The sequence below is a fragment of the Phymastichus coffea genome, unplaced genomic scaffold, assembly GCF_024137745.1.
Source record: "Phymastichus coffea isolate CEN01 unplaced genomic scaffold, Cenicafe_Pcof_1.1 PCOF00011, whole genome shotgun sequence".
NCBI lineage: Eukaryota > Metazoa > Arthropoda > Insecta > Hymenoptera > Eulophidae > Phymastichus > Phymastichus coffea.
Genome location: NW_026706822.1, coordinates 3,143,335 through 3,166,985, shown reverse-complemented (window position 1 = coordinate 3,166,985; position 23,651 = coordinate 3,143,335). Strand labels below are relative to the sequence as shown.

Genomic DNA, 23,651 nt, shown 5'->3' with positions numbered 1-23,651 from the left:
AAAATTCACTCGTAGGATACATTTATCGACGAGGGTTGGGAGGATAGCTACCCTCGTCGGCATTGTCATATTCCTCACGGTGAACGGCAACATGGCGTGACCAACGATCGTTAACTTACGACCATCTGGTAGTCCTGCCGTATCCGCGTGGGTGGTATCTAACCTGATGCCTAGCACAGACGCTATCTGCAAAGCATTACTACCCATTGCTGTGGTGGAAGATCCCGGATTATAGAGGGCCCGTGTCTGGAAGTCTCCTATTTTCACCGGCAGCCACCAGCGCGTTTTCTGTTCCGGAGAATATTGCGAAACAGATTCAGCGGCTCCACAGCCTTACTCTTTGCACACCATAGCGCTAGCCACTGTGCTCTCGCGTGGTAAAGTGACGCCACTTGTCGTTCGAACCGCCTTAGTTCGGACGATCGGAGTTTCCATAGGGTTACCCTTTGACAGTTTATCTGCCGTTACGCGAGCCCCCGAGGGCGTGCGCGATCCATTCGCCACCACCTCGGCCAGTCTAGGGTCTTGGGCTTTACTAACGTCAACATCCTCTCTCTCCGCGTTCACTTTACCGCCACGTTCATCATTGGCGCCACCAGGCGAGTTCTCGCTCTCGTCGCTCAATACGCTCGCTACTATCGGTGCTGACTGTGTTGTCGAAGGCCGCGAAATCTCGTTTACGGGGTTTATTTTAGGGGATGAAGGAGTGGGGTCAACCCCACCTAATCACTCCTTTCCTCGTTTCCCTTATTGCATTGGAGACAGTACTTTTTGCTGTACCCGAGTAACCCGCACTCGATGCACTTGAGTGGCTTGGAGAAGTCTCTCTCCCGTCTTCGAGGAGTTTCCGGCTTCCTAGTGCGATCTTCCGAGGTCAAGTTTTTTCCAACGAGGTTGTGCTTCATCCTTTCAGATATCTCCTTGAGAGATAATAGCACTTGGCTCAGCAGAGAAGGTTGGCGTGTAGCAGGTCCAGTTGGCAATCAGGCGTCATTTGGGGGTTTAGCCGCTTCACATCAGGCCCATCATGTTGGCGATGTAGACATTCATGGGTTCATCGGGGCCCTCATATCGGCTCTGAATTTCCCTCATTAGACGCTGTTGCTGCTGTACACTGGTCCCAAACCATTCCCTTGCGTCCATCTCGAATTCGGCGTAGGAGAGCCATTCCTCCTTTATGGCCTCGTACCAGGTGAGGGCGGGACCGACGAGTAGCTCCGATACCGTTAGGAGCATCTCGTCTTCCGTGAGTCCCGCGCCGTTCTTTAAGTTATCTAGCCTAGACAGGAAGGTGTCAATACTCGCATTGCCCTCTCCTGAAAACTTCAGTTTCCAACCTCGGACAATGCGACCAACATTCCTTGTAGTCGACCAAGGGTTTGTTGTCTGCTGAGATGACCACGTGCTCGGCGGGTAGTTATTCACTTCAGCATTAACTCCACTGAGTTGATGCTATCAACCCTCTCCGAAAGGGAGCGCCCGGCGGGGGATCCTACCGGTGGCCCTCGTGGGCCTCTGTCCGGGTCCAGCTGGAGTACTGTGAGGTAACCTGGTGTCGTAATGATAGGTGAAGGTATCTTTGAATGTTACGCTCCTACGCGTGTGTTTTTGTTGTCGCGTTTCGTTAGAATTATTCGCATTATCTTGCTGTACATTCCTGTTATCGGCATTTTCCAATGCGCTCATTCTGGCAGATAGGTCGTCCAGTTGGCTCTTAACATTGCTGCAGTTGTTGTATATCTGATCTAATACTTTCGTTAGACTCTACACGTTTACTCTTAACGAGTCTAGCAGCTCGAGCTTCTTCTCATTTTCTCTTGACCGGAAGATGAGGTCTTGGATCATTACCGCAAATGCGAGCGGGAGTTCGGAACTGGCTACCATCATTAGCCGTTATCGTGATATTCTTATTACTACTAGTACTCTCGCCGTCGTCCAGTACGTTTGTGAAGTTTATCGCTGTTTCCTGAATTCGCGATATCACCTCTGCACTTTGCATTAGCTGGGCAAGCGGGTGTTCACCTTCTTGTTCCGATGCTGTGTGTTCCGCGCATATAGATACATACTATGAGCTCCAAGCGTAGGGCTCCCGTTCTTGCTGGATTGCTGTGTTGGTTGTCGACTTCCACGAAATCCACCGCAGAGTAGTTGCCTAACAACCAGTTTTGCAGTGGCCCAGCTCTCGAGAGCTTATTCTTGCTTTTCTTGAGCACCAAGTGTTCAAGGTATTCGTTTATTTCCTCGTCTTGGAGCGTCAACACCCAGTCTTCGACTTCTTTTTGGGTGCAGTCTATTGTCATCTGTTAGTTATGTCGCGACTAGTTTTTGTACAAATTTACGCGCTTATTTTACGGATGATACGAGTGCGAGTGCTATATTTAATATTTACAAACAAACGAGCAAAAATTTTGACTTTACTAGCCGACAATAGGCTCAACAAATGGCATTTAACGTTGTGTTTACCGAAAGACTCTTTGCTCGCTATTGCGCAATATAATGATCCTGCCTATCAGGCGCACTAACTGTTTGTTAGCGCGGCTGTGTTGGTTAGATAGATTCGTAGTGCCATACCTGTAAATAATATCTGTAAACGTATACCAGTTAGATTTCCGGTTTATTGTTGGTAAAGCATTATGCGATGGTACATAATTTACGCTTTTTTAAGATTGACGCCATACAATGTGCAGAAAGCTTAATTCGGCATATTCAAAAATATACTACTTCAATTTAATTAACATATATGAATCAGACGAAATCGAAATTTTTCGTATGTACAGCAGTACTAGCAATAAAACGTTTGGTCTCCCCTTTGGATGGCTCAGACTTCCACATATAGATACCATCAAACTTTCTAGAAATATTTTTCTCACCTATTCTACTGTTACGAAAATTTTCGATTTTGTCTGATATCATATATGTTAATTGAATTGAAGTAGTATATTTCTGAACATGCCGAATTAAGCTTTCTGCACATTGTATGGCGTCAATCTTAAAAAAGCGTAAATTATGTACCATCGCATAACGCTTTACCAACAATAAACCGGAAATCTAACTGGTATACGTTTACAGATATTATTATTTACAGATATGGCACTACGAATCTATAAAAAAATTTAGGCAAAAAAATAGCTTTTTTGCGATATATCGATATTTTTACAAGATGCACTTTTTCGAAAAAGTGCACAATTTTCCAAAAAATGAACTTATGCACATTTTTAACCCTTAAATGCCACACGCGGTAAAATTTACCCCAGCCCTTTTTCAGCGATCTGTACTTCCGTGGCCCTATCCCAAATTATAGTTTTAGCTCCATCTATCGTTAGTTGTGATGTTAGACTACCTGTTCATGCAGTTTTGGCGGGTCAGTCTCTTGACAGCTGCCGAAGAAAGCGAACGAAAAAGAGGGTGGGGTTCAAAGTTACCCGCTGTGTCATTTACGTATATTTGACCGTGGTGAACTGTGATTTTTTTTCGTTTTTCTTGGAAGTAATTTTCAAATTCGAGGCGTAAGTACTACACTATAAGCTATTATATATTTTTTTGAGCCGTTTTTTCAATGTTTTTGCAATATTTTAGATATCGCGTAATTTGCGGAGTTGGGCGTTACTAGCGTTAGCCGATTGCCTTGTTGATGAGACGTCAGCCATCGACGAGATGACATCAGACGATGGTGATCACGTATCAGAGCAAAGTTCTTCTGAGGAAGAATATGAGCCTTCTCGTGAAAATTCATCGGAAAGTGCTGTAGAGATGATGGATGTAGATGAAGATGACTTGGAAAATGCTAGTTTGGATCAGCGTCTGTTAGACGTCGAAAATCAAGAAATAGCAATGGCTGTGCGGGCAGACTAACGACGGTTTTGAGAGGGAAAAATGGCTACAAGTGGAATACAAAGGCTCCCGACAGAACTTCAGGTCAGTTTTATTCATCTATTTACAAGCGGAGCTCAGGTATATACGTACTGTGCGCGTCGTCTCTCTTGGGCGAGTATGGAGGAACGGTAAAGATGAGCCAGCAGGGGGGGCACGCATAGAGAGAGAGAGAGAGAGAGAGAGAGAGAGAGAGATAAAGAGAGAGGGAGAGAGAGAGAGAGAGAAAGGGAAAAAGAGAGAATAAAGGAAAGAAAGAGATCTGGGGTATTTCGGAGCACGGCTTAGTTCGAAGTCGTCAACTTTCACTTTCCAAAAATTATTTCGATTTCAAAATTTCTGATTGCAGATCGTGTATCTCCGGCAGAAGGAGGCAGAATCCCGGATCCTATTGGACCAGCGGCTAATTTGACTGCATTAGAAGATTTTTTGGAGGTGCTGATGGCAAGTGAAATTTTTGAAAAAATTGCCTTGCATACAAATAACCAAATTGAGCACCTATGCGCTTCGATAATGGCCAGCAATCAGTTGTTACAGTCTTATCATCATCTCACGGATATTGTAGAAATCAAAGCGCTGATAGGTTTGTTGTATTATGCCTGTTCGTGAAAAGACTCAAACGTTGATGTTCATAAGATGTGGGACAAAAGGCATGGTATTAGCGTATATCGGTGTACGATGTCGCGAATGAGATTTACATTTCTTTGCATGTGCCTTCGTTTTGATGATAAGGAAACACGAGATAAAAATGACAGATTAGGAGCTATTAGGGAAATTTGGACTATTTTTATTACTAACTGTATGAATTGCTATAATGCTAGCTCAAAAAGAACAGTTGACGAATAGTTGTTGGGTTTTCGTGGGCGATGTGTTTTTCGTATATATATAAAATCGAAACCCGATAAATACGGTCTCAAATTGATCACACTGAATGATGCTGAAACTTCTTACCTTATTTTTGCGATTCCGTACTTAGGAAAAGAAAAAATTATCGATATGCTAAAAGGTGAAAAGAATCCTGAATATTTTTTTAGAAAAGTAACTGAGCCGATTCATGGCTCTCATCGAACAGTCACTTGTGACAATTAGTTTACGACAATCCCTCTGATTGATCGCTTCATAGAAAATCCGTATAATTTAACAATAACGGGTACCGTTCGCAAAAACAAGGTAGAAGTTCCAGCACAATTCAAATTAGCTTCCAAACAAGTTCCTCATACGAGCTTTTGTTATTCTAAAAATATCATGCTGCTTTCGTTTACGCCTAAAAAAAACGCGTCTTCTTATTCGAAATCGAACGAAATCTCTGAAGGAAAACCCAATATAATTTTGCACTATAATAGTATGAAAGGTGGAACAGAATGTTTCGACCAACTCTGTCACGCGTATACGACAGCGATGCGAACAAACCGTTGGCCAATGCGTTTTTTTATGGGCATGCTAGACCAGGCAGCTGTAAGCGCTCGAAAACTATTTAGATGTTCAAAGCATAATGTAAAACAAGATGATACTCTATCAGCGTTTGATTGTCTCCAAGATTTGTCAATGCATCTACTTAAGCCGTATTTGCTAGATAGAATCACAGTGCCCAGCCTTCGAACTGACTTGCGCATAGGAATAAAAATGATTTTAGGTCTCACAGATGAAGTTACCGTCGATGAAGAAAGGCCTTACTTCGATAAAAAAACTAGATGTGGCCTATGTAGTCGAAAAAATGATCGGAAAACAAAAGAACAATGCCCCTCTTGCCTTCGTGCAATGTGCAATGATCATCGCGTATACATGTGCGTTGAATGTGCCGGTACGGATTAATATTTTCATGATTCAGAAATGAAATTATCAATCAGAATTCCTTAAGTACTAATTATATTTCATTTTTATATCATTTAATTCATGTATTATAAGATTTATAATGTAAAAAATATCGCTACGTCAAAAATTTGCATGCTTGCAAATTAGCGAAAATTTATGTCTTTTTTTCTCAAAATAAATATACTTTTTAGAAAATTTCTTGTCACCATGAGTTTCATTGAAAACTTCTATATTTTGTACATGTAACCCTTAATTTTTATTGAAAAATTTTGAAAATTGATAAAGTTACGAGGAATAGAAAAAAAAACGGAAAAATGCTCAATTTTTTTTTTCCTAATTTTTTTTTTAGCGTGAAAAAATTTTTTGTTACAGTGAATAATTCTTACGATAAATTAAGTATTGAATTACATATGAAAAAATTTTCAGACAAAAATATTAAAAACTTCCAGAGTTATGATTAGTTTTTTGAACTGGGCTAAAAAGAACCCCCTGTGGCAAGTATGCGACTTTTTAGAGGTGTGGCATTTAAGGGTTAATTAAAAGGGTTTGTATATCTCTATAACATGGAAAAGGTTTCATGTGATTGCAACTAGTAACAAACGAACTACAGTCAAAATTTATACTTTTTAAATTCATTTTTCATGTTTCATTTTAAAAGTGCATTTTCCAGGTGTATTATTAATGCAACTATGTGTCTGAAGAAAAAAATACGTGTCGGTTTATTTTTGATATAGAACCGTAAAAAATGGTTTGGAATAGTATGCTCATGTTGTCCATGAGCTCTGCATGATCTGAGATGGAATCAGTCGTGTTTATTTTGTATGAATATTAAAAAAATTCATGATTTTTCTAGTTCGTTGGAGATCAGTAATAAAACTGACTTTGGTCAGAAAATGCAGTATTTACATTATTTATAATGCAACCTAGGAATGTGTTAAAAATGTGGGTGTGGGTTTATATCTTTAATTTGATTAAATATTAAAGTTACGTGTACGGATTGATGCAAAAATTTCTGACACTATAAATGTATTACTAAACTTTACTTCATTGATTTGGACGCGTTGTCACATAATCTCATCCAGATATCTTTTGCCTGATACCCTCATTACCGATCTCAATTAAAAACCGGAACACCACACATATTCTTAGCCCTTAGAGTGTTTATTTTAATAGAACTAAAAATATTAAATTACTAACTTGAATATAACTGAATAAAATTTGACATTTGACATCTCAAGCATTTAAACTTGCAAAATATAAATTGTTCAATTGATGAATCCTGAAATAAACGTCGTAAAACTGGTCATCGAGCATGCGGATAACAAAATCAACAACGCACTACATCATTTTTAAAATACAAACTGAATCTCGATGAACCTCAAACTCATGTTTTCTTCTGTGGTTACGTCTCACGTTATGCAAGTTTTTTATTAAAAATTAAATCCTCTGACTACATTTATTTTATTCAGTAATTTTAATATAGATCATCTATATAAATATCTCGTACCCATTAGACATAAAAACAATAAACGTTTTTGATAAGCTCCAGTAATTGTGATTTCTTTACAATGAAATGCGCTGCTCATTCAATCCTATTTCAATATATTTTATAATTGCATTCAAACGTATATCAACATATTTGTTTATAATTTATTTTATTACGAAAAGAATGTAATAAATTCAATGACTACGCATGACAGAAACTTGTTTATGATATAATTGCAATAAATTACATACATGATAGCAATTGATCATCTTTGATCGGTTTCGAATGAACTATCCTCTACTTCAATATAATAAGTGTATTTTTTTCTGGCAAACTACTATGCATTCTAAGTAATATGCATGCATATAAAAAATTGATTTCAGAATATCATCCACGTTATTTTACTCATCTATGAACAATCAAGTATGAACGATTAATCTATTTGCCTACATGAAGCTGACATGCTTCTTGTTTACTGTGAAATTTTCATTTTGTACATTTCCCAATAGAGCTGTTTGATTCAATCAATTATATTTGAAAAAATATCTTGTCAAATTAATGAAATAAATGGTTCTGTTGCGATGAATTGAAAAATATGTACATGATCGTACGATTTCAATATCCACCGTAAGTTTTTACCTTTCGTTAAAGATGTGCGTGGAGGACGGAGCATTTTATATAGCCAAATATCAAGAAAATGAACGTAGTTCTTTATTCCACTAAAGATTTGACTTTATGTAATTCCTGTATTAAAATACTTATCTTACAAGTGGTATATGGATATTTTCCTATAAATATATACTTCACAAATCAAATGTAAGGATTCTTGCGTATGCTAGTGTGTATAAAATTAAAAAATATATATAAAATGAAAAAAAATTCTACGATATTTGTGGCTAGTAATCTTTGATGACATTTATTCTTACAGTTCAAATATTCTGAATTCAACGTTAGTATTAACTAAAAGAAAGGAAAGCCAATACATCAATCTTTTTGAATAAACTTGAAATAATTGTACCTGTAAATTTTATTTTATTTGGTTCTATTCAAATAAGTTCTTCAAAAAAATTTACTTCCACAAATGTTACAAACGGATAGAAATATCGTTTTGGATTTTTTTTTAATATTGAGGTGTGAAAGTTATGTATATAACTACATTGTTTATAATTTTTGATCATAGAAATTCATTGAAACCAGTGGATAACATACTTGAATAAACTTGATAAAATCAGTGGATGAAAAATTATATTTTCACAGTGTTTTGTGGCACTTTTCAATGTTCTCAGAATATAACTATGATGACTCAGTTAATTATTTATTTTATTAAATTAAGATGAAAATAAATTGGTCAATTTTAATGTGTTATGAATACCATCATTATGAATATCTCTTATTATTAATTAGTAAGCAAAATTTCGATGGTGTATTATGTACATAAATATTATCAAATTCTCAATATCTTGCTTCATTTGAGTATATCATTTTCCAACAGAATCAAAATCATGATAATGCATGGCACGCGCTTAAAACTTCTCTAGTAATCGAAAACGGAATACTTACATAGAAACACTCATATTACTTATTGTAAAATATTTGTATCAATTATAGATTACAATAAGATATCGAATAAATGTAATAATTGCTCTATTAAAAAAAACTGATTCGACTTATGATTCACAATTGAAGATCACAGCAAATATCAATGAGCACGTTATAAATGCGTACACTTCTAAAGTTAAAGAAGAAATGATGCATCCTGCTTTCACGCGCAGCATCCCAAGGAAGAATGTGAAACTCATACGCCCACCGCCTCTTTCAGGGTGAGGCTTGATTGGTTGTTCTGCCCTAGTACAACGACGACTATAACATCCCCTCCCATTTAGCACGGATTGTTTCGTAACCTGTGCGGCATGTTTCTTCGTTTGAATTTTTGATTTAAATATTGTAAAAAATGCAAAATCTCACATACAACTATTACAAAATACATATATTGAAATTAAAACGAAGTATTTCATTTATTAAGTAACTTCTATTACACTCCTTTAATATTTTTAATATATAATAATATGAATATGTTCAAGTTTTCTAGTTGATTCTACATCAAGAAATAACATTTTATATTTAAATCAATGGAAATATTGGACGTATTTTCTTGATTGCTCATACACATTATACTAGTAAAAAATGGCATTAATTAATACAATGATCTTTCCATCTGCGAAACTGTAATTTGTTATCATAAATTAAAATTTCTTTAGAAATCATTAATTTACTTAATGCATTAAGTTACTCATTATTTATTTTGTATTGTTGGTAAACAATTAAAAATCAAAAACTTGAAAAATTTATACAAAGGCTTATCTGGATTTCAATACAAAAATTATCATCAAATTTCTATAAAGATTTGATACGTTTACGTAACAAATTGTGAATCCATAAAACTAATGCACAAAGACATATATTTTAAATATAAAATCCCAAATATATCTTTTGGACATTCATTACTTACAATATAATATAAATGATTCTTCATTATTCATGCCAAATATTCAATACCAACAAATTATTATTAAAATCAATAATGATACTTAGTCTTCAAATAGACAGAAGCTTTATTTTTCTAAATCTGCATTGATTTCTAAAAAAATATTTAAAAAAATACTCAAGGTCGTTCCTCTAAATTTTAAACAAAGAAAATTGAAAAATAAATTTTATACGTACAGTATTTATCATTAACTTTCAGATGTTCAATGAAAGAAAATTACCGATCTTATTCAATAGAAATAAATGATTACAAGAATATCTGTTATACATTGCATAGATAAAAAATAAAATCCGCGCGTTCATATGTTCTCTAATAATTATAGTACGTGACAAATTCATTCAGAAAATTATATTATTGTATATTAACATTTACTGAAACTATACCGGAAAGAAAAAATATAGACCATCGAAGTAATAATAAAATATATCTACGTAAAATTGACGTATTCCAAAAGATAAAAACATAATATAGGCTATTTAACAATTACAGTACATTTAAATTCAAGAAAATAATGATTTCTATCCAAATCTATTAGTAATCATATTTCATTAACAAACTATTACGTTATTTAATTTAAAATAGACATCGGATTTTAATACTGATGAATGGATTGTATTAGAAAAAAATATTTATTTTTTTTATACAAGTTTTTATTCGTTTCAAGCATCAAACTGTATATTAATTATAAAACAAGAAATAAGCACGCTAAACTCACTTAATAAAACTAATTCTGTCGAAAAGAACAGTGGGCACTTTATATAGTTTCATGCACTTTCTTCCTTGTACGCTATTTATTTTATATTTTAATGTGGTTTTTCCATCTGTTTTCGAAATCCATAACAAGAATTTCGCTAAAACATTTAATTATTTGATTTTATTTACTATATATACGTTGTAGATGTATAGTAAAATCAAGCTATATATACCGAAACGTTTAGGCTGATAGACCAACGTATCTCGTCTATACGAATAGTTACTTTGATTTCTTTGAACACCCAGGCATTAAATATCACATTTGAGTTTTTAGGTCGATAAATAGATGATTCAAAACTTTTACCTACGTACGTGAAAAACAGGTATTAAACATAATAACTGAACTAACACTCGGCACAATGCACGCTTTCGACATAATACATTATGAATCATAGCACTAATTTCTGATGATTTGAAATGCCTGTTTCAGCATTTATTTATTGGATTTATATTGATATCACCACAAATAATCTCTATATATTTTACAATATTTTTATTCAAGATATTCAATTATTGCCTAAAAAACTTTGAGGTAATGAATACTAATATTGGTGATACCAACATTTACAGGCGTTACGGATTTAAAGCCTACGAAAAATCGAATCATTCTAAAGCATATATTAAACGTAAAAAATGATATACATTTTATAATTTTTGATTTTTTTAGTTTATATATGTACGTGTCCGTGCGTGCGTGTCTACAATCCTGCATGCATGCGTCCATCCGTGCGCATGTGCGTATACGTGCTATATTTATATTTGCGCTTTATAGTGCAAAATTACTCATTGAAACTCGAACAAGTTTTTGTACTTTAATTTCTATGTTATCAAAAAGAACTATGTCTTAAATATACAGATTCAATAAGCAGAACTAAGTATAAGAGTGTACGATCATAGAAATTAAAAAACTCTAACTCATAATAGTAGATATACATCGGTAATAAAATCACATTTAGTATACTACCAATAGAATTTTAAAAAACTGACTATATCTGCTAAAAGCACAATCCGTATAATTTGTATAATTACAAATTAAAATAATTTGTGATTATACAAAGTAAAAGGGAGTTTCAATCTAATGTAATTTTTAATAATAGAATTTTCGGTTTTAATATTAGTTAGGTAATCTGTGTATTTATCCAATCCTACGAACAAGAGGTTTATCTTTTTTTGTGTGGATGGGGCTTGTAATTGATAAGATCAACTTAAAATGCACATTGTGTGTGTGTGTGTGTGTTCGGGTGCGTGTATGTGGTCAATCGTAGTTCAATATTTACACAATTTTCTAACTACCTTGCGAAACAACATATTTACTGAATTCAATTTCTGATTTTTCAATATTCATGATTTTTTCTTGCTCGAAAGGAATTTTAAACGATATTAGTAAAGATTCGTTTTAGTTTTATTAACGTTTTAACTTAGGTTATTGTTAGCTATATAATTTTGAAAAATTTATTGATTATTGTACTTTCTTAATTTAATTTGAGAAATGTATGAAGATGTACACGAATATTATGGATACACTTCCATATAACAATATAGAGAAAAGGACTTCATATTACCATAAAAAAATCTTAATAAGTAAATATATCCAATTTTGAGAGCCAACCCAATGTTAAAAATTCAAATAAAAACATCATTACTTCTCGATGACGTACGTTTCATTCGATAATTACCAAACTCTTCAGATCTTATTAAAAAAACACAAACAATAAATGTCAACATCAATAGAGAGTTTTTCATGTTGACATTTATTGTTTGTTATTTTTAATAAGATTTGAAAAGATTAATAATTATCCAACGAAACGTACGTCATCGAAAAATTAATGAGGTTTTGAATTAATTTTTCAACGTAGCATTGGCTCTCAAAATTGAATTTATTTACTTACTTGAAAAGAACAAGAGGACGATGAATAATATTTTTTTGAATCTTAGTTTCTCATTTTTGTAAGATTATGATAAAAAGGTACAGAAATTTGCTCCATTTATAAAAGAAATATAAATTATAGCTTTGCGAATAGTTTGAAAACAGCATCACAATATAATTTATTATTCAAAATTCAATTCTTTCATGGCATACAGATCTGAATTTATTTCAACTTGAAATTTTCAGACTGATTATGAATGGCAATTTTAGAGAATATGCGATTTTATATAATTAAATGACTACCTGGAAGGACTAAGTAGTAAAAGCTTTGAACATCCCGTTCAGCAATTTGCTATTAAAATAGAATGTGATGAATGTATGATATAATGTTTAAAAATTCATTATTATTATTGGTATTATTTCAAAAATGAACTGAATGAATAATAGTACAAAAGTTTATTTGCCTTATATTTCAAATTGAAATTTTTATTTTTATTCAATTCCGAAAAAGTTTCTAAGTATTTTAAGTCGTTGGTTATTTTTCGATATTTCAAATAAAACTATTCTTTGTTTTTTAAGATATAATGATCAATTTTTATTAAAGCAAATTGAAAACAGTATATTGGTGGTAACGGCGCCACAATGTCGCGACACCACATTTGGCGCCCGTCACTACGTCGCCACTCTTCTCCCTTTTCGTTTTATATCCGTCTATAGAAGCTAGTGTACACCAGAAAATTGTACAAATAGCAATCCTAGCATAATCGAAAGATACACTTTAACAATGTATTACATCGAAACGCTATATAAATAAGCGTGTGGTCTTTAAATCAATTTTTCATACTATAAGTATTCAAAGAAAAAAATAATGTCTTAATGCAAATATCAATACTCATTTATTACGCATCTTTATTACAATGAAAGTTAATAATGTAAATTAAATTTAACTAAACAACTATAATAATTTTCAAGTTTACAATCAAGTCGTCGCAAATAATGTCAATACACTATTAGGCAAATCAAGAGAGACAAAAAATAGCTATTTGGTGTAAAAATTAAGGGATCGATAAAATCTATCCAGGAGTGTTTAGCGTAATATAAATATATAATCTATATTAAATTCAACTCGATATTTTACATTAGTTTATTTTAGAAGGGGTCAACGTTAGCAAAAACACGTTTTTATGGCTCTTTTTTTACGCATTATATATGTATTGCAAAAATAACATTTTTTTAAAACCAATGGTATTGAGTTTCAAGACGGTTCAATCATTTGTTGAAAGGTCATATTTGATATTCTATTTAATATCAATGAAAAAATTCATTTTCAACTTCTTATTTTAGCTCATAAAAAGTATTGATTAAGTTACTCTACAAAAATAAAAATACTAAATAATTTGAAAATCAATTAAAATGAATCAAAATAACAAAATATCTCGTTCTCTCGACGACAAATCTCCTAATATCACTTAGATTTTCTGGTGATTGAATAACAATATTACTAAGTTATTGTCAACGCAGTTAGGGAAGTAAGCTTGAAAGCCTCGTGTCGTAACGGAGATATATTGGAATCGAACCGAGGAGCGAGATTATTCTAAAATACAAGTATATGAATCTCTATCATAGTAATCGATCAAACTTACTCGATTGAGTGTCTAAGCGATCGTGCGAATTTTGTTTAAATGATAGTCAACGTTACCAATGAAGTAACTTTAGCTCAGGAACTTGCTTTTACTTAGTTGAAATAATTTTCTTAATTTTATTTTTTCTTTTAATTTGTCGGAAACTGTTTGGAGTCTAGTCTATTAATTTTTTTAATTTATTGAGTGTTTGGGAGATGCAATGTTTATGACTTTATAAATGTTATTATTTAAATTTTCTATGAAGTCTTTTGTTGTCTTAAGTGGTGTGTTGAAGTTCAATTCGTCTTTTAGTATTTCTCTGTAGGTATCCAAGTTTTTTTATATTATATAAGTTTTTTATTATATTTTTTTATTATTATATATCATATGTTTTATTGTATGACATTCTTCGTATTATATTTAATTATAGTTAAAATTTCTTATGATTGGCGATTGATCTGAGGTTAAATTGATCTGAATTCTAGATGGTCAACTTTAATAACAATTGCAAAGTTTATTAACGCATTAAAGTCCATACCCAAAACTGCATAAGGTAGTACCAAACTATCTGTGCCATTCGTAGCAAAGGGATAAAAACACCCGTATTTTTTTCTTTTTCCATTTGCAACTGTTTATAAAAATTTATTTAAACAAATGACACGAAAAGTTCATATTTTTAAAAAACCGATTGTGGCAATCGAGTCTAGGCGTAAAAAATATTAAAAAAAATTTGTATATAACGATTTTTTTGTCATACTTGAATGTGACAATAGAATATGGTTATAAGACTGTATTTCAGAAACTTTGATACCAATAGTTATCTAAGTACTATAACCTGTTTGGCAAATGAGTTGGAAAAATTTATTTTTGGTATTAAAAATATTTTAATATGATTTTAATACGCTGAATCCAAATCCGAGCTCAGAATTGCGCCTGCACGTCAGGATTTTAAGATATCCTAACCTAAAAGTGCGAAAATCACGTATTTTGGATATATTCGGTACTTTATAACATTGCGAATAAATTTTTTCATGCAAAATTGATAACGGTATCTGAAAGAGCAACTCTTGGCCTACCGATTTTTGTATTTATGTCTTTTAGTAATGTAGATATCGTCGTTTGAAATTTAACACCTATGAATTTGTTTACACTGCGACACACCAGAACGAGTGACCAGACATAGTACACCCGAAGGATTTTGGTGCGCTGAATCCAAATCCGAGCTCAGAACTGCGCCTGCACGTCAGGATTTTGAGATATCCTAACCTAAAAGTGCGAAAATCAAGTTTTTTTTGGCTATATACGGTACCTTATAACATTCCGAATAATTGTTTTCGTGCAAAATTGACAACGGCATCTAAAAAGCAATTCTTATCATACAAAAGCACTAACAATATTTAGTTTATGTCTTGTTTTATCGTCAATTGAAATGTACTAATTATCAATTGGTTTATATGACAACGCAATGAATTTCGACTATTATAACTCAAATCCCTGATATTGGAGCATTGTAACCTGCGGGGCAATAAACCTTGCCCACTTAACCCTAAATCCCTTAACCCCCGAGCCCTGTGACTTTCGATGCAATAATCCCCGTCCCCTTAACCCCAAATATTTTAACCTAAGAAGGTTATAACAAGTGCGGCAATAAAACCTGCCAACTTAACCCCGAATTTCTTCACCTTGGAATCCTGTAACCTGCGATACAATAGCCCTAGATTCCTTGTGGCGCAAATTACTGGGCTCAAGCATTAAGGGATTTGCGTAACGGCATCGAGGGTTATAACATCACAGGATTCAGGGCTACAGGGTTAACTGATTTAAGGTTAAGGGGGCAGTTAATGGTTAAGGGGTCGGGGATTTTTGGGTTAACGGATTTAGGGTTATGGCCACACAGATTATAGCCTTCTAGAATATCTCGGAATACTGACGTGCTGGCGCAATTCTAAGCTGGGATTTGGATTTAGCGCATCGAAATTCTTCGGGTGCGTTATGTATAGTTTTTGGTTCTGAAGTTTGTCGGCCTGTAACAGACAGACAAATATTAGAATTAAAAATTTAAATAATTTGTTTAAATAAATTTAAATGTACAAATCTGACATCAAACTCGTGACTAGTAACCCCCAAAACCATGGAAATGTGGTGCAGCTTGCAAAAATATTCTATTATACAGGAATTTGTTTAATGAAATTTTTTAAATAAAATACATTTTGCAAATCTGATATTAGATTCATAACCAGAGACCTCCAAAATCAGCAAAAGTACGTGCAACTTGCAAAAACATTAGATCTTGCAACATTTGCTTAAATATACTGTTTAAATAAATCTAAATTCACAAATCTGACATCAAACTCGTAATCAGTGACCACTAAAACCATGGAAATGAGGTGCAACTTGCAAAAATATGCAATTTTCAGAAATTTTTTTAAACATGAGGCTTAAATAAAACACATTTTGTAAATCTGATATCAGATTCATAACCAGCGACCTCAAAATTCAGCAAAAGTATGTGCAACTTGCAAAAACATTGAGTCTTGCAAAATTTGTTTAAATAAATCTAAATTCACAGATCTGACATCAAACTCGTAATCAGTGACCCCTAAAACCATGGAAATTAGGTGCAACTTGCAAAAATATTCAATTGTGCAAAAATTTGTTTAAACAAATTGCTTGAATAAAATAAGTTTTGAAAATCTGATATCCGATACGATCAGCGGAATCAAAAACCGTGAAATCTTTCATTCGTTTTTGAAATTCTGTAGATAGATGATGTAGAATATTACGTAACTTGAAATGTATGATTGTATGCTGAAGCTGAGATAACTGATTTTGTGACATGCTAATCCTTCCGTGTTAGAGATCACGTTGGAGTGGCGGGCTAACGGTTGAATTTCCTGTAAATGCTATTATCTTATTTTCTTCTACTTTATTTATTATAAGAATATTTATCATAAGAATATTTTTTATCCTCTTTGTTATTTATTATAAGAAAAATGAGTTCCAGAAGCCCTTGTGCAAGAAAAATTGATACATTTTGTTATGTTTGTGGGAAGTTTGAAACAACTTCTTATCGACGATCGATTAATGATTCAATTAAAACTCTATATATGAAATGTTAGAAGGTTCCGATCGACAATTTAGATAAGATATGGGTACCATCTTCAATTTGTAATTCTTGCAGACTTGCTATGTTGAAGTGGGATGATAATAGCAACAATATGACTGTTATTGAACCGACCATCTGGCGTGAGCCCAAGGACCATGAAACTGATTGTTACTTCTGCTTATGTAATACAACGGGTTTCAATAAACAAAATTCAAATAAAATCATCTACCCTGCGGTAGCGAGTGTAACACCAGGAAAAGTAAGTAAACCCGGAAAAGAAGTTGGTTCGGCAAAAGTTGAACCGATGGATATTGATACAACTGAAGATGTCTCTTTTGAAGATAGTTCTGATGACGAGAGTCCTAAGCTTTTTGACCAAAGTTCGTTAGATGATTTTATTCGAGACCTCAATCTTCCAAAGAATAAAGCTGAACTCTGTGCTTCAAGACTCCAAGAAAGGAAGCTATTATTACCTGGAACAAAAGTGTCAATTTACAGAAACCGAGAAGAGGCGTTCACATAAAGTACTTTACAATGGAGGATGTGATGGTGTACTGTAATAACATCGAAGAATTGATTAACTTGCATATCCAAGATTTGTACAAGCCAGAAAACTGGCGTCTCTTCATTGATTCTTCCACACAAAGTCTCAAAGCTGTGTTACTACACAACGGAAATAAATATGCGGCACTTCCTGTAGGTCACTCAACTGCACTAAAAGAATCATACAATAGTTTTCAATTTCTACTGGAAAAAATAAATTACAAGACTCACAATTGGCTTGTTTGTGGTGACTTTAAGATCATAAATCTTATAGTTGGCTTGCAATCGGGAAATACCAAATTTCCGTGTTTCCTCTGCCTTTGGGACAGCCGTGCAAGAGATAAGCATTGGGTAACAAAAAAATGTCCCACAAGATCAGAATAGAAAATAGGTTCTCATAATGTCGCCTACGTAGGTCTTGTTGATAAAGAGAGAGTATTACTGCCACCACTTCACATCAAATTAGGTTTAATGAAACAGTTTGTGAAAGCCTTGAATAAAGAAGGTAAATGTTTCAATCATTTGAAAGCCACATTTCCGAAATTAAGTGATGCAAAAATTAAGGAAGGCATTTTCGTTGGGCCTGATATACGAAAACTTATGAAAGATGATACATTTATCGAAACCATGACTCTCGTTGAAAAGAATGCTTGGTTGAGCTTCAAAGATGTTATAGAAAAATTTTTAGGCAATAATCGAGACCCGCAGTTTGAAACTATTGTGTCCAACATGTTACAGAATTTCCGAAAAATGGGTTGTCTAATGAGCCTTAAAATACACTTCCTTCATTCTCATTTGGACTATTTCCCAGAAAATCTTGGAGCATACTCGTATAGTAAGAAGATGGGTGAACGATTTCACCAAGACTTTAAACAAAAGGAACAACACTACCAAGGAAGATGGGACGAAAAAATGATGGCCGACTAATGCTGGTCATTGAAAAGGGATGATAATAACCCTACTAGTCACAAACGTAAATCTCTTCAACGATCGTTTGAAATGAAGCGCCAACGTTTTCACAAGAAGAAAGCATAGCATCACAGAATTGGCGGTTATAGGTTTAAGAATATACATTCTAAAGATTGTTAGCTTCTTAGTGTAACCTCTCTAACTACATTGGAGCTTAGGTTGAAATGCTATGGATTACAGTCCACTTAAATTAATTAGTCCTGTGCTTGACCCTCACTGTTCACTGCATTTAGTTTAACCTGTTATGAGTTTAGCGCTCGCAGATCATAGTGAACGTAAGTTCACCTGTAGTGGTCTAGAGCTCGAAGGTTACTGCGCATATAGGTTATACTGTCGTGGATTCTAGTTTGCAAGTTATATCGTACTCAATATACCTGTTGCGGATTATAGCGCGCTTAAATTAACCTGTAGCAGGTTATAGCGAATTTAGGTTAACTTGCCTTGATTTTGAGCTTGCAGGTTATAGCGCACTTGAATCAACCAGCCGCGTATTATAACGCACTTAGCTTAACCTCTCGCGGGTCATAGAGCGCTTAGGTCAACTTGTCGTGGTTTTAAGCTGAGTGTAGGTTATAGCGCACTTAGGCAATCCTGTCATGGTTTTGAGCTTGCAGGTTATAGCGCACTTAAGTTAATCTGTCGCTGGTTCTAGAATTATAGGATTTTCAGTGCATTTAGGTCATAATCATCTGCCTTAGTCTGCCCTAAATTTATAGCTGCCATTTTAAAGTGCATCTAATAAATTCAGCTAGATTCGCCGTAAATTAGTACAATGGTAGACCATTATATGCCAGTGTAAGTTTTTCCTACTACTGAAGATTGCAAAAAAAAATCAAGATTTTTCATACTCCAGTATAAATCAATTGATAAATGGAACATTTCAATTGACGGTATCTCTGCTGGAAAAAGACATAAAAAAATCGGTAATGCATTTTGTCGGCCAAGAGTTGCTCTTTCAGATGCCGTTGTCATTTTTGCATGAAAAAATTTATTCACAATGTTATAAGGTACCGAATATAGCCAAAAAAACGTGATTTTCGCACGTTTAAGTTAGGATATCTTAAAATCCTGACGTGCAGGCGCAATTCTGAGCTCGGATTTGGATTCAGCGCACCAAAATCCTTCGGGTGTATTATGTCTGGTCTCTGGTTCTGAAACTTTGTTGGCCTGTGTAATTTTCAAGAAACTTCTGTTTTAAAAATATCTTTTTGATACATTGAAATTAAAAAGTTTTAAAATAAAAGAATCATTCCAATTCCAAATTCGAAAAACTAAAAAATTGTTTTTTCAAAAATTGTGTGAAGCCTTAAATTTTTAAAATATTTGTAACGATAAATGATAAATTTTTATTAAAAAAAGTTAATAACTTTGTTCTTAAACAAATTTGAATATCTCAAAAAGTGGTTTTCATTTTGAAAAATTCTTACTTTTACATATTTCTAAGGGTTTTTTTCTGTAAGAAACGATTATAAAATTCAAGTATCTAACTACTTTTAATTGAGGTATTTAATTCAATATTTATATTTTAGTTATTTATATTCAATACAAATTATTTTTCAACTCATTTAATTTTATGAGAATATGTCACTTTTACATTAAAAATACGATAGCTAAACGATAATAATAATTTCTCTCTGAGTTTAATCAGACTAGAAACCGACATTTTTATAATTGCGGATGCATTAAAAATATTCTATTATTTAATATAAACTGAAATTAATAACATAATAATAATAATGAAAAAGAATCATATTCATTTATTTTTAATTACTTATAAACTATCTTTATTTCATATTTAGAAGACTGACAAAATCTTTTGCATTCAAATCTTCATTTATTTTCATCATTTAAGGAAACGAAGGCGTGAAATGATTGTGTATGCGATATCGTTTCAGCTTTTTCAAATTTATCTTTAATGATATTTTCATTGCCTCCTGGTCTTCATGATTACAGTATATAAAACTAGTTTTAAGCATCACTTGCAGTGCCTATTTATATAACCCCAATGCTAGCATTTCGAGTAACCCTCTTTACTCTTACTCCGATTCCATCACGAGCACTTTTGCCATGGCAGCTCGCGAACAAATGCCACTCAGCTTTTATTCGGTAATTCACTGTAGTAGCTAATTAAATTAATAAAATAAAATAAATTTTTGTATTGGTTCGATGCTCCATCTAAGGTGTATATTATTTTTTTGAAATTTCGAATTACCGTATACTTTGAAATATTTTTATTATACAGGATGTCCCAAAAGTTGGACATACCTGAATATCTCGGAAAATAAGGGAAAAAAATTTAAACATAAAAGTTTTGAGAAATCAAAACGACCATCTGTCAGTGACCTTGGGTTTTACTTTGAACATGACCTTCATGGTTATTTCAAGGTCAACTTTATTTTTGCAATTGGAAACCCCTATTTTTAACAACAGTAATCAAAAGAACGGGAAATTTTATGTTTAGATAGTCACCCATAACCCAGGCCCACCCATTTCCCCATAACCCCCTCATTAACGTAGAAAATTTCCAAGTTACGTTTTTGAAAAGGTCACCACGTTTCTTTTCAATTTTTATGAGCAATCCATTCTTGACTTTGGGTTTGACCTTGAGCATGATCTTCAAGGTTAGTTCAAGGTCAACTTTGTTTTTAAATGAGAACCCCTATTTTGACCAACGGCAATCAAAAGAACGAAACATTTACAGCCAAAAATGATATTTTAAAGTATGTTGTTTTAAATTTGAGGAATTCAAATCAAGGTTAAATATTTCACAAGTACTCAGTAGCTATTGTTTAAAATTTATTATACTTACTTTTGTCGCTACCTAGAAACAACGACATAGACGTAGTAAATTCTGTTTCCTTTAGGGTATAATACAACTTTACGTATTGTTATTGTTATAATTTCTTTTGTTGATTTTTTGTTGATAATCTCTTTTGTTGATATGAAAAAATTACATTGCAGATAGAAACAGAAAAGGAAGGAAAAGAGGAAGGGAAAATATTACCTTAAGGAGAGGTTACTTAACTATTGTATAAAATACATGCATGTCTGATGCTAGTTATCATATTATAGCCGTTGCTTTGTCTCAATTAAATAGCGAAGGCGAAGAAGTTGTAACATTTGTAACGCGGTGCGTTACATGGCTTTGCCTAAGAGTGTTGCACTATTTGCAACACCTCAGAGAAGCCATCCCCGTCCTTTGCCGCCCCGTAACCAGCCGGATAATTATGGCCGACGCGCTCCCTAATCCAGACACTAATTTATTTCCATATCCGCCTACCCATACCTGAGAAAACGACGCAACAAGTCGAAGAACGCGATCTGACGGATGAGTGAAAAACGGAGCGCACGACGAAGAAAAGAGAGCGCACGCACACACACTCCTGATCACGTGTTGCCGGCCGTAGAAAAAAGCACATTAAAATTTAATACGATTTCCTAGTTAAAAGAAATTAAAAATATTATAATCTTAATCTATGCCCTAAAATCTATATAAAAAATACTTTGTTTCACTGAAATTACTCTTAATAACGCATTTTAATTGAACAATAAAAATTATCATATCTATATCTATAATTAGAGTGACGTCACACTCCTTATATGGTCATGAAATTTGACTCTAGTACTAATACAATCATATAATATGTAAGGTGGCGCCGTTTAATATACTAACTGATATATGTAGATTCATGAGTTTAGCGGGTTGCAGTAATCCAGTGAAAATAAGAGAAGAGCTCATAGATAGGACCGTTACACCTTTTAAGCATTTTCGATACTCTGAATGCGTATTACTATTTTTAACTGTATGTTTTTTTACTTTATTTGCCCTTTTCAAGGGCTCCTTATTTGATATTTCAATACTATACAGTTTACTTCGTAACCAAATGTACTCTCTCCTAATGGAAGCTTTGGGCTCATCCTTCATGATTCCGAGAACTTTTTTGTTAGCGAGAGATATACCAAATAAATTTGTTGAAATAAATAAAGTATGAGTAAAAGGGATTATTAATTTTTATAGGTATTTAATATATTTTACAAATGGCATTAGACATACACACTAAAATTAGACGCTTGACTTCGGAGCTTTTATATCCAATAATTGCTGAGTTGTAATTAGATAACTCAGCACTTATGAAAATTTCAAAGAGTGCATCGTACTGCTAAACTATGAATTCTATGCAGTGCATTGTATTGTTGAGCCCAACATAAATTTATTTCATATTTTAACACACCTCCTTAAATTTATGTTGTATGCTCATCACACAATTCGTAATTCTTTTCTAAATTTTTCAAATTAGCTTCATCCGAGAGGTTTTGTGAATATGTCTGCATTATTGTTTTCAGAATCTATTTTTACAATATTAATGATTTTTTGTTCGTAGCATTCATTCACAAAATGGCAATGTATTTCTACATATTTTGATTTTTTAGTCAAATTTCCCAATTTGGCGATAGCAATAGCACCAGAGTTGTCTTCAAAAATATTTATCGATTTTTCTATATTCACTCTAAAATCTTTTAATAAATGTTTAATAAGTTTGACTTGACTAACTTATTCTGATAAAACTACATATTCTGCAGCTGTTGATGATTTAGTAACGCTACTTTGTTTTCTAGATTTCCAATATACATTTCCAAATATTCTAATTACATATCCAGTCGTTGATTTTCTGTCGTTCCTAACTCCAGCCCAGTCAGCATCGATAAAACAATCCATTACTTCTGCACTTAAGTTTCTTGTATAAGTCAGTTTAAGGCTTTTTGTTAAGTAAAGATACTTCAGAATTCTGAATGCATATTTATAGTGAGTGTCATCATAACAGTTTTGGAATCAACTCAAATAATTTACACTATAACTCACGTCCAATCTTGTTTCTGTACTTATGTATAATAATGCCCTTATTATATTTCTATATTTCAGATTATTTAATGCTCCCTGTGCAGGCTCTAAATTTAAGTTTTCTTCTATGGGTGTATAGTATAATTTTGTTTCTAAAATATATTTTTTTGCCAATGAATCTATATAATCGCTCTGATCAAGGGTCATTTAACCCTTTTCAATATTATATTTGATATTG

General features: G+C 33.2%; 2 protein-coding genes across 6 annotated transcripts in view; one reads left to right on the top strand and one right to left on the bottom strand.

The window, feature by feature from the left end:
* LOC131672465 (protein IWS1 homolog) overlaps window positions 1-23,651 on the top strand; it is a 555,150-nt gene that overhangs the window by 14,471 nt on the left and 517,028 nt on the right. The window contains exon 1 of one of the 3 annotated variants that reach the window (XM_058949720.1): window positions 11,288-11,403. The exons of the other annotated variants lie outside the window; for them this stretch is intronic. The gene's annotated coding sequence lies outside the window, so the exon portion shown is untranslated. Of the gene's footprint in view, window positions 1-11,287; window positions 11,404-23,651 lie in introns of those variants that run through there. 3 annotated transcript variants of the gene reach the window in all.
* Window positions 1-23,651, bottom strand: part of LOC131672448 (talin-2) — an 870,100-nt gene that overhangs the window by 810,582 nt on the left and 35,867 nt on the right. The gene's annotated exons all lie outside the window — the stretch shown is intronic.